The sequence below is a fragment of the Lutjanus erythropterus genome, chromosome 12, assembly GCF_056507025.1.
Source record: "Lutjanus erythropterus isolate fLutEry1 chromosome 12, fLutEry1.hap2, whole genome shotgun sequence".
Taxonomy (NCBI): domain Eukaryota; kingdom Metazoa; phylum Chordata; class Actinopteri; order Lutjaniformes; family Lutjanidae; genus Lutjanus; species Lutjanus erythropterus.
In genome coordinates, this window is record NC_139328.1 from 35,896,175 (window position 1) to 35,908,297 (window position 12,123).

A 12,123-nucleotide genomic window follows, 5' to 3' on the forward strand; every position below is an offset into this window, starting at 1 on the left:
TGAGTGATGAAGTTGCTCTCTCTTTCTAAGGGAACTAAGCTTGATGTATTGATCTACTGATGGTGTGTTCACTTTTGGTCTGACTGATCGTGCTTCAGATACAATTGATCCAGTTTCTGCAAAGCATTTCAGAGTTCCATGCACCGCCCCTTCAGGAACCTTGAATCTAGCCATAATTTGACACTGAGAAAGCCCCTTCTTTGCTTCCTCTTTGACACTTTTATTTAGTTCTGATGACGTGTTTCCCACCATCTCAATGCTGCTTAATAAGCAATGATCTGCTGGAAACTTGAGGCACAGCTATACTGTATTTATAACAGGTGTAGTCTGGCTGCAAACTGAGGGACTTGAAGGAGCCTCTGATGAGTAGATCAAATCCACCAGACTTTCATCTGAATCAGTGGCATATATTCACCACAAAAGTGAACCCAAAGCATCTCAGTCACCCCCTGGTGGCTGGCTGCAGTACAAGTCATCCTGATCCTGCCTACCAATGTTACTAGATTGCACATGACCAAACTAAAAGTATACATCTAATAAATGATTTCTGTCATCTTAGGTAGTTCTTATCATAGGTAGTAATGTATGTGTGCATAATGTCACATCACTGTTTTCTGTTCTGTCTTAAATCAGTAATGGTAACAGTTACACTGCAAACTTGATTACATCCAGTGTGTTATTTAGTATTAAATAAAAAGGTGTGACCTAACATTTCAGAGTTAATTCACACCTTTTTGTTGTGTCATGCAACATTATCACATGGTACTTTTAGCTTGGAAGTGGTTGAATGATAATGTTACCTGTTGTCTCATGATAGCTCATTGGTTATTAAATATGTTGTTTTATCCTATTCACTATTCATTGTCTTTTCAGCTGCTGATCAATCTGAAAATGATAAAATGATTACAATTTGTCAGATTCTCTGACTTGCAACGTTCCACCCTGAATGTGACATAAGAGAAAAATGATCACAGTGTGAATATGGTGAATGGAGGGGCTACAAAAAGGGTGCACAGCATTTTTATCCCTCGTCTCTCCATCCCACATATTGATGATGATGTCCCACATTTTGATGATGATGTCCCACATTTTGATGATGATGTCCCACATTTTGACTGGCTCTAGTTATCAAAAATCAAACCACTGGGATAGAAGCTTTTCTAAAATCTTGGCTTTTATCCAGTTACTGTGAAGAAAAAAAGGGAAGGCTGTCAAGTGCAGGTCACCATCTTTGTTACCCTACATCCAACAGAGAAAACTGAGAGTCGTCACAAGCTGCAGATTTAGACAGAATATATGGAATCTATGACTGTCACAACTTATTGTGATGGACTTTTGAGTTTTGAACCCAACTCAAACTCTTTGGTTTTGAAATAAACTAAGCTGACCTGCAGTCTTTAATATGAGATAATTTACTTTTCATCTTCAGATTAACTTGAATGTTTGGGTTTTAGAAACTCAAAAATAATTGTACTTCAAAAATTATTTTAAATTATTCACTGAGAGCTGTGAGCCTTATTTGATATTATTTGGGTTTACTTAATAATTTTTGAAATGGAATTTATTTTGGTTTCTCAAAGTCAGAGATTGAACTTTATCGCCTTGACATTTTGAGTTTCTCAGCTTTTTTGTTTTTACAGTGAACAAAGACTGTGAAAATACTTAGTATGTGTTGTGTGCTACACAGAGGGCAACGAAGAGAGATATTACAAGCTAAGGGCAGAATAGAAATGTTTATTTTTTTAACCCTCAGTGCATCCTTTTTTTAAAAAAATAAAAAAAATAAAAATCCTTAATTTACTCTTTTGGCCCATTTTTGGGCTTTTATGATTAAGTTGAATATAAAAATGATATGAATTTATCTTTGCAATTTTTTAAAAATATATATCATACAAAAATAATCTTCATTTTCAGGATTTTAACCCTTTAAATGCCAGCTTGTTTACATGATATGACTAGTTTTTATGACTGAAAAAACACAATAACTGAAGTAAAAATAATACTATATATAATATACTAAGTGCCAGGTGGATTTGTCTGATTTTTCTGTTTGTAACAGTGTGGTATATGTCACTGATTAGCAACAACACTGATTTTAATGCATTTTTATTTTTTGTGCAGAGTCAGATTTAAAATAAAATATAGTAATTTCCTCCTTCAGCCCATTTTTGGGCCTTTATGATTAATATGACTAAAAATATTATTTTAATTTATTCTTCCAAAGAAACTTTTTTTTTTTTTTTTTTTTTAACTTTTTCAACTTATGTGTTGATCGTAAAAACCAATTCATCTTCATTTTCAGGATTTTAACCCTTTAAATTCCAGCTTGTTTACCAGGGCGTTTTCAATGAGAGGGAGGGACAGGGAGGTGGACTACTGACCCTCAGTGCCATTTCTATCTCTGTACCTGCACACATTTACATGCACACCCACACACTCACACACAAACCCACTCTAATCTCAGTACATACACACTCCTACACCATCCTTGGCATCCATACCAATACAGATTCACCATTTTGTCATTTTAATTTTTGCTACAATGGTCGGGAAAACTAACCTGAAAAATAGTAAATATTGCAACTGTCAAGGCATAAGTGCAGGATGAACATCTAATATTATCAAATTCATGAATTTATGCTTGATTGGCCGTGGGATCAAAAAATACAGTTTTTATGGACTTACGTTCTCTATATGGATTCCAGTGTTTATGTTTTGGGTACACACACACACACACACACACACACACACACACACACACACACACACACACGCACACACGCACACACACACACAGAGCATTATTAATTGATATTACATATTCAGGTGGTCTGAAGCAGCATTAGTAGCACAGGAGCTCTCCTCCTCACTGAAACTGATGGCATAGGTGAGAGATATGCGCCATCCAGTGAAAAATAAAATAAATGACAATTTTCAAGGCTTAAGCGCAGGGAAGCAAAAGAATATTTAAAAAAATCTTGTTTCGATGGTCTGTTGGCAGAGGGGACAAAAAGTGTGGTTTTAATGGAAGCCAATGGTCCAAAAATGGGCCCAAGGAGTAAATTAAGTTGGTGGTTGAGTACACAGTGCATTACAGGGTTAATGTAGGAGGTGAGGTTGAAATTCCAAAATTGATCAAGAAACATTAGCCCTCGCCAAGACTGATGCCATATGCATGAGCACAGCCTAAATAATCAAATGGCCAAAAAATGGGCCCAAGATTCACTGACAGTTAAATTAGGTAGACATTATATCAAAGTTTCTAATAGTAGAACTCATTTAATTTGTCATTTCTACCACTCAGCATTGGTCACGTGTCCCACATTGTCCCACACAAACACACTCTTCATCCCATACTTGGTTTGTTGGGATCTGGTCACCTGAGCTACAACTCAAGGCAATGTGACCTTTTGTACAGAGGAACTAAGATGATTAATGCCTAAAATTTGCTTACATTTGCTTGCTGGCCTAGAAATATCTTTATTTTACATGTCTTCTTGTTTTTTGAATGTTTCTGAATCCTCAAACTTTCAGTTTATTTCCACATAATATTTGAGATGTTCTCTGTCTCAGTTTTGGACTCCACTGTACATATGTTGTGTTGTTTTTACTGCTTTAAATTTGGATTAGAATTTCAATACATTAAGCTGAAAAAGATAAAAAGGTGAAATCTTTTGTATTATTTAGCAACAAAAATAAATGTACTCTCAGCAGTATGGTGTTTGTGTTTTATGTATGCATGCATAATGTATTTGTGATCCATCTGTTTTTGGTCTTTTCTGTGAATTGGCCCCTTTGACATTCGAGGGTTTAGTCAGATGTGGCACCAAGACAAAAATGGAAATTTACAGTAAACCTCAAATCCAATTTTGCAGCGGTGTGTGAAACATTGAGAGAGTAGTGCTAAATAAAGTGTCACGTGTGTTGTTCTGGCTTTTAGGCATAAATAGATAATCTTATCCCATTACAAACCTCAGATCTTGCTTGGCTGTATCAGAATCAGATTGTGGGCTTATGCATGAGCACAGGAAACAAAGAGGACTGATCTGCTTTGCATCACTGGCAAGTCTACACACTGTTTGTATGTACTCTATGTGTTTTATTTGGACAAAGAGGGCGCAGAAATAATCACATTTAGTAGAGTGTTGTACAGCAGGGAGGTCTCATCTTTGATGATGCATGGCTGAAAGGAGCATTACGTAGGTGGACTTAGTTAGCATTTTACTTAAAGCCTCGTATTGATTAAGTTCGAGTGGTGCTTTTTTGCTGTGAAGAAAATAAGCTATTTTTAGGCCCAGCAACACTCTGCCTTTGATGGCCACATGCAGTCAGTAGGTCTCAATCAATGGGATGAACGGAGCGGAGCGTAAAGGTGTGTTTTAGCAGGCTGAGGAGGATGATGTGAGGTGGACATGATGAGATGTAATTACTGCCTTCAAAAAAGTCACAGTAGCTTCATTAAACTCTCTCTGGTGCATCAGGGGAATTGTTCAGCAGAAGCCAAGCTACAGCAACGTGACATGACATCAAGGACCTACTATGCTATTGAAAACCATTTTAACTTCTTCCACTCAGACCGCTGTCCCCTACCATGCACTTATTTTTAGGGCTTTTCACACTGCAATTAGCCCCAGGCTAAAAGAGCTGTTAGCCCCAGGCCAAGAGCACTCTTAACCTAGGGCTTTCACATGAGCACAGTCGTGGTCCATTCCAAAGTGGGCTAACCCTCATTTTGTCTAGGGCTTGCTGGCCCTGCTCTGGTGCAGGGTTATCTCCGAATTTGTCCCCAGAATGTCTAAACTGGGGACAAGTCTAAACCCAGGCCTAAAAGGTGCCAGTGTGAAATGGGGCTAAAAGATCAAAGACTGGACTGAAAACACCAAATCCTGGCTAGCACCAACAGAAATTTAACCCTACAGTTATATGAGAAGTACACTGTATATTCTTAGCCCAGGGCTATCATTGGCCCAGTATTAAAGCCTCTATACATCGACAGGTGTTTTCCTGGCTGATTATCTTCTTCTTCTAATCTTTTAGCCCTTTTAGCTCCCTTTTGCACTGGTAGCTTTGAGCCCTGGGTTAAGTCTATTTTCAGGAGTTAACCCTGCTCCGGAGCAGGGCCAACTAGCCCTAGGCTGAAGTTATGTCGAGGTTAGCCCACTTTGGAATGTGCCAGTGTGAAAGCTCTTTTAGCCCTCTGCTAACAGCTCCCACAACCTGGGGCTGAATGCAGTGTGAAAAGCCCTAACGTGAATCATTTAGTCCTGGCCTAACAATGTGCAATTTGAAAAGTGGTTAAGTTGTCCCATGGTTAACTTTTAGCCCAGGATTAAGGATAGCCTTTGGCTAAGAATGTACGAATGTGTGAAAAGCCTCAGGGCGTACAGGGGTCTTTAGGGGGACATAGCAGGTTAAAACATACAGTATATGCCACATAGAAGTGCTATACATCATCTGACAGCAGGGAAACTCAAGATTAATTTGAGATGCAGCTCAGGTGTGTTCACGTAGAAAGCGAATAAAATTTTTCCTGCAAATTGATCACATACAAAGTTAATGAAAAGATGCAAATAAATGTAAAATTCATTACATCATTCGCATTACTCAATGTATGTTATGTGAACATGCAAAATCAGTGTCATTTGCATATTCACACAAGCTGCTCTGATCCAGACTCTTACTGACGCAAAGAGAGCGTAGAGCTTATGTTACAAACTTTTGGAAATAAAAGGGGATTTATCCTCACTCTCGCTTCTCAACATGTCTGCAGCAGAGACCTGCACTGGAGGCGACCTCGCTCAACTGTTTGCTGTACACTTAACGCAAATGAGTACTGCAGTGTAAATAGCAACTTTCAGCCGTACAAGTGTTTCTCCCTGCCCCCTCCATGGTAGAGGTAGACAGGATGTGTGCAACCTCATAAATTGACAATAACAAGCAATGATGAGTCTTCCACTGTAAGTTGATCAGCTGTTTATAACTGTCAGTTGTCTGTCAATGTACAGTTAAAACTGTTATGCAGAAAACAAAAGCCCACTGCTGTAAAATAACACACACTGGATGGAGAGTTAAATGGCTGCTTGTCTCACTGTCTTCCAAACTCCATTAATATTTTGCTCAGTTTGTTACAAAGATCCACAGCTTCTACAAGATTATTAATGATTTCATAAAAAGTCATAAACAGACACTCATGCAGCAAAAAATCAGCATTAATCTGAACTCTGATTAATGTGAAACAGACATACAAAACAGCTCTTCTAGTCCAGAATGGAAATTTAAAAGGGGAACACTGCAGCTGCAGGGATCATGTCAGGTTTGCTTGATCTCTGATGCCATATGGTTATTTTATGATTTATTACAGTAAACATATTACAGATTTTTCCTCTAAGTTTCATAGACAGGCAAAATCCTTCCTCCTACAGAAGCTGTACATAAACTTATGGCTGTGTCCTGTCCTATCTTAGGCCTCATATCTTATTTTAACTTAGGAAATCCTAACTAAAAGTGTAAACTCAATTCTTTAATCTGCACTTGTTTTGTCATGCCCGCATCCATGTTTGCAATGGACTGCCTGTATCCTTGACAACAGCTGTCTCTCTTCACTTGTTCTGGCTAGCTAGCTTGCTGTAATAGATGAAAAAATGGGCATTCACTTTCTGCCAATTTCTCTAGCCTCTGACAGAGAGTAAAGTCAGCTGGGGGACATCCAAGTTGAGGAGCTATAGCTGCCTCTCACCTTCACAGTGCCTGATGTTTGCATATAATGCTTGACTCTGAGAGCAGTGAATAGGCCTTTCATTAGATCTGTTTTGTGTGCACATTTCAGCACCGTGGACAGAGAGCGGAGGTCATTAATCATTTGTTTAAACTCCACAGAAAATAAAGACCAAAAATCAAACCCAATACACAGGAAAAAAGAGAGATTTGGCACAATTATTTGTAGTTTCAAAGTGCTCAGCACAGTCCTCAATAACATTTTTGAATTCATGCTACTGGAAAAAACACCCACACTTATGACTTTTATCTAAAGCAGCTGGGAGAAAACATTGGAAAATCATGGAAGAATGAATAAGTTCACTCCCTTGACATTCGTAGTCGCTGTCTGGCATCTTATTAACCTATCAGAGGCCTATTTTCTCTTTTTCCAGCATGAAAGCTAAGCCATGTATTGCTGTGAACAGGGTCAGCAACAAAATATGTTTTAGCCACCTAGAAAAAGGTCCAACTAAAAAATTAAATAGTAAGCCAAGGATCACTTTTGCCAAAACCAACCAAACTCCATTAGCCAAATTAGTAATTTTATCTTGTGAAGACAGGAGTCAGGAGGTCTACTCTTGCCTGGATCAGTTAGTTTGTTTGTGTTATTGTGCAAGTTTGGTGTTTTAAAAGTTTAGTTCAGACCATCAAAGTCACACAACAACACAAATAAACTAACATACTGAGGCCAGCAAGTCCTGTGTTTTGTGAGGTAAAATCATTACTTTCATCCATGGAGTTTGGTTGGTTTGGAGAGAGCAATACTTGGCTCATGTAACGGTGGCTTCCCCTCAGAAGAGGCTGTCTGACAGCAAGGTAAAGGGGTGAAAATATTCTAAACGCGCTGTGTACTCGATATAGATTTTTTTGTTTGATAATGCCTCATCCAGTCAAAGTCGACTGTGTGTCTCAGATGTGGAACTTTTTATCTGAAGATGTTGGCCATAATATCATCACTGCTGCTGTTCACATTCAATCTGTATATACATTGTATGTTCTATGTGAGTGTAACATGAGGAGACTACAACTTTCTGTTTATTGTGCAACCCTGTGTTGTATAACAATAAATAAATGACCATGACACCTTGATAACACGACTTATGTGACAAAGACGAGGATGTTATCTACTGTCAGCCACCACAGACCAGACGAGAAAAAATCTGTGTCAATAAAAATATTGTTAGATATCTGACTCACCTCCAGTTATTACCTCATCTCAGAGCGATGAACAGCAGCTGGCTCTGAAGGGAGTGCTAACCCTGGATTTCGCCTCTCAGGCTACATACAGTCAGAACAACCTTGTTGGTGGAGGTCAGAATAACTGCTTTACCTTGCTGTCAGGCAGCCTTTTACAATAGAGAACCACCATTATATGAACCAAATATTACTCTCTCCAATCCAACCAAACTCCATGGGTGTATTTTTGCCTCGCAGAACACGGGAGTCAGTGGCTCTGGAATGGGTTCTTAAGTTGGGGGACATCCATGTAGATGATGATGTAGGGTTAATACATTACTGTATGTCAGAGGTGCTTTCACATGTTTACTGATCAGACCATGAAGGCAATTCTGACACCTTAGCAGCTAAGTAAAGCTAATAAAGCTAATAACCAATGAAAGGCAAGCTAATGTAGGATGATGATAATTTGATTTTAAAATTATTTTTAAAATAGTACTCACCTACAGAGGAGGTTCTAACGTCACGTTAATGAGATGCATATATGTAGGCTAGATGTGAAACTGAAGCGCAAACTGAGCAAAAAGTCAGTCTACGGACATGACAAGTGTTTTTTGATGTTGGTGGCGTGTGTGTTTGTGTTTGTGTGTGTGTGTGTGTGTGTGTGCGTGTACCTCTGTCAACAAAACCCCCCACAAACTTTATCCTGTACATACAGAAAGCCTGTTTAACACATAATTACATTTTTCATGATGGAGTGGCATTGAGCCTTCCTCTTACTTGGTGTGAGATTGTAGAGATTGATTTGAGAGAGATGAGAATGTGTTTGCAGCCTGTATGTTGACCAAAATGTAAAATTATGATTTTGAATGAATGATGGATGAAGGATTTCAGCAGTGAGGTACAGTTACATCATGATTTTGCAGGATTACTTACGTAAAAACATCTTATTGGGAATCATGATGAAGTTTAGGAGTGACAAAGACACAGAGCATCCCTGTAACCATAGTAACTCACCGTCATTCTGTGAACACGGTGAGACTGAAGAGAGAGAGCCGCTGACTGAGCAGCATGCACAGGAATAAATTATAATGAAACAGATTTGTGTAAAGGACGTTTCTCAGTTTTTCCCTGATGGTCTGACTAACTTTTGATGCACAGTCTGCTGCTGCTCTGCCTGTCTGTCTGTCTGTGTCAGTCTGTGAACCAGGAACAGGAGAATTGACCCAAATGTGGACTGCAACAGGAGTGGACGAGTTCAAAGGTTTAATGAAAAACACAAAAAACTTACAGTGCTGGCAAAAGGGCAAACAAAGGCAACAAACCCATCGAAAAGGAAAGGCATAAAAATCAAAGACCAGTAAATGAAGTAATCCAAAAGCACGCAGGGAAAAACACAAAGCAAAAGTCGATGAGGAAACACAAAGAGAAAGCAGCAAATAGACGAGGACAAACTAACAAGTAAAGACATTGGATTAAATACACGGGAGGGGCAAAACAGGTGAGGTCAATAAAGAACAGGTGAAAATAATCACTGACAAAAAGGGTGGGAAAACAGACAGGAAGTTAAAACAACAAAGACACACAAGGGAAGACATGCCAAAATAAAACAGGAAGTGACTATGAAAAACCCAAACTATGTCTCTTTGCACTGCAACATTATCACTTATGGATTTCTGTTTCACTGCATGAGAAAATGAGCGAGTAAATACCAATGGGATACTGTATGTCAGATCTGCTCCTGATCTCAGATCACTGCATTACATGTCATCTTTCTGTTGGAATGTGCAGGAGCTGCTGGACTAGAATTATGTATGACCATGATATCTGCATTACAACGTTACCAATTTATTGCCATAACACCTAAAAGTTGGACACAAAAGTTGTTATTGTTCCCCTATTCCAGCACCAGTGACTAGAGTTGTTGGTCTACTGCTGCCTCGATTGATTAGTTCAGTGTCTACCAAACTTTTTACACCACGTACCACCTCAGAAAATACTGAGCTCTCTAAGTACCGCCGTAGTATTTTGCTCCATTTGGTGCCCAGCTGGTGCTGTGGACACTTCACTGGTGCTTCTTAAATAGCCAATAGCATTTGTGCTCGGTTCACTCTTGTCCATTTAATTTTCAACACGGCTGCTTGAAATATTCTCCTCCTCATCTGCACTGCTCTTTGTCCCTGTCTGGAACCACAGTTGCAGTATTTATGAACCATTTGTTTTCAGTCATGGATGACTGGGTGTTCTGAGCATGACCGTCACCATGTTGCAGGCTGATATTGAAACAAAAATATCACAAGAAAGACAAAACATATCTTAAATTGCATTACAGTAGTCTCAAATTTGATGTAGTTTTATTTTAAATTTTATATTATTTTGATAGTATAATACGCTTTCATTTCATTTTTTTATTCTGACATTCCTCCACATGCCACTAGAGGGAGCTTGCGTACCACCAGTTGTGATCTTGTTACATCTTACACAGTATTTTTGTGTCTTTTTTCTCAATACGTCTTTTATGTCTCATTACACTGTGACTCTTTTTTGCCCTGTTACATCTTTTTTGTCTTGTTACAACTTTCATGTCATCTTGGTCTTGTTACGTTATCTTGTCTTTACGTTGAAATCAGTCTTGATGTTTGGAAGGCAGTGTGCAGTGACATAAAATATAAGAAATCAACATTTCCACTCAATGGCATTAAAACTGAAGTAAGAAGTTGTGTAAGGGCTAGAAAGCACAGATATTTGTGTTAAAATGTAGAAAGAAAAAGTAAAAAGTTGTCAGAAAAATAAATACTCAAGTAAAGATACCTTTTATTTCATTAAAAAAATCCAACATTCCTCTATGTACCACTAGGGGGAGGCAGCTACAGACAGGGATCACACATGTTCTGTGAGGTTTTTGCCCATGGAGTTTGGTGAGTTTGGAGATAGTGATAGTTGGTTTATATAACAGCAGTTCCCTGTTGGAAAAGTCTGTCTGACAGCAATGTAAAGTGGTGAAAATGTCATAAACATACATACACTTAAACTGATATTGATTCTTTTAGTTGTACCTTTTTTTGGTGGCTAAAATAAACAAAATAATATTTTGCTGGAGTGCTGGTGCCTCCTCTGCTTCTCAAACCTGGAGGTTGATCAGCACCTACTGCAGCTAATACACTGCCTTTAGATACACTTCAAATAGTCAGAACTATCCTTTTAAAGTACTGACACTTCCTCCACATGTTAGGAAAAAAAAAAGGAAGTTCTTAGGATGCTTTGCAAAGCAGGGCCATGCGCCCACTACAGTATTGGAGATCAATGGCAACTCCTGCACTGACGAGAGCTCGGCTCGCACAAGTCCATACACATGAACACAAGTGTTGTGGGCAGCGTACAAACACCTGCAGAGGAGATCATGCACAGGTTGCCGGATGGAGATTTCAGCATTCAACTTCAGTTTACTTCGAGGCGCCTGGGAAAAGTCTCCAAAGCAGCTCATATGAGCTCTGCAACCTTGATGAGATAAAAGAGAGACTTCCATCTTCATCCTCCTCTGTTCATCTAGTCTCGATGGTGCCATTCATTACACCAGTGTCTGCATCTAGGCTGTCACTGTGTACCGCAGAAGAAGAAGTTTCTGCTTCTTCTTGTCTTGATGCGCTGCCTCTTTCTCTCAGCCCATCTGTGGTGCATCCGACTCAATAAGAATCTCACCAAAGACAGTAAAGATCCAGTGACTGTGCTCTGAAGTCGCTGTTCTAATCATCTGCTTTCTGTTTTTATCTCCAGGAGGAGGAGGAGGGCTCTGCCATTCTGAGGCCAGGCTCTGCCAAATCCACAATCAGCAAGTACAGTCTTCAACACACACTATTTTCTTACCAATAAGAAATAAACATTATGCATGACTTAAATGAGGCTTATTATAACACCAAATCTTAAAATCAACTCATTTAATACTATTTTACAGTGTAATTTCAGACAATTAATCCAATGCCTTTGTCATGATTCACTAATTTTGATTGTTGCATGTTTGTCCTTTAATGTATTTCAGGTTAATTAATTATGATTCTGTATTGGTGCAGTTGAACAGGTTCTGTTTCCAGCAGGATGTAAAAAGGCTGATCTGAGCTGGCAAAGTTTTCCTGGTAACAGATGCTTGTTGGTTCTGTCACTCTCACACTCTCTCCTCTGTTTCACACTCAACTT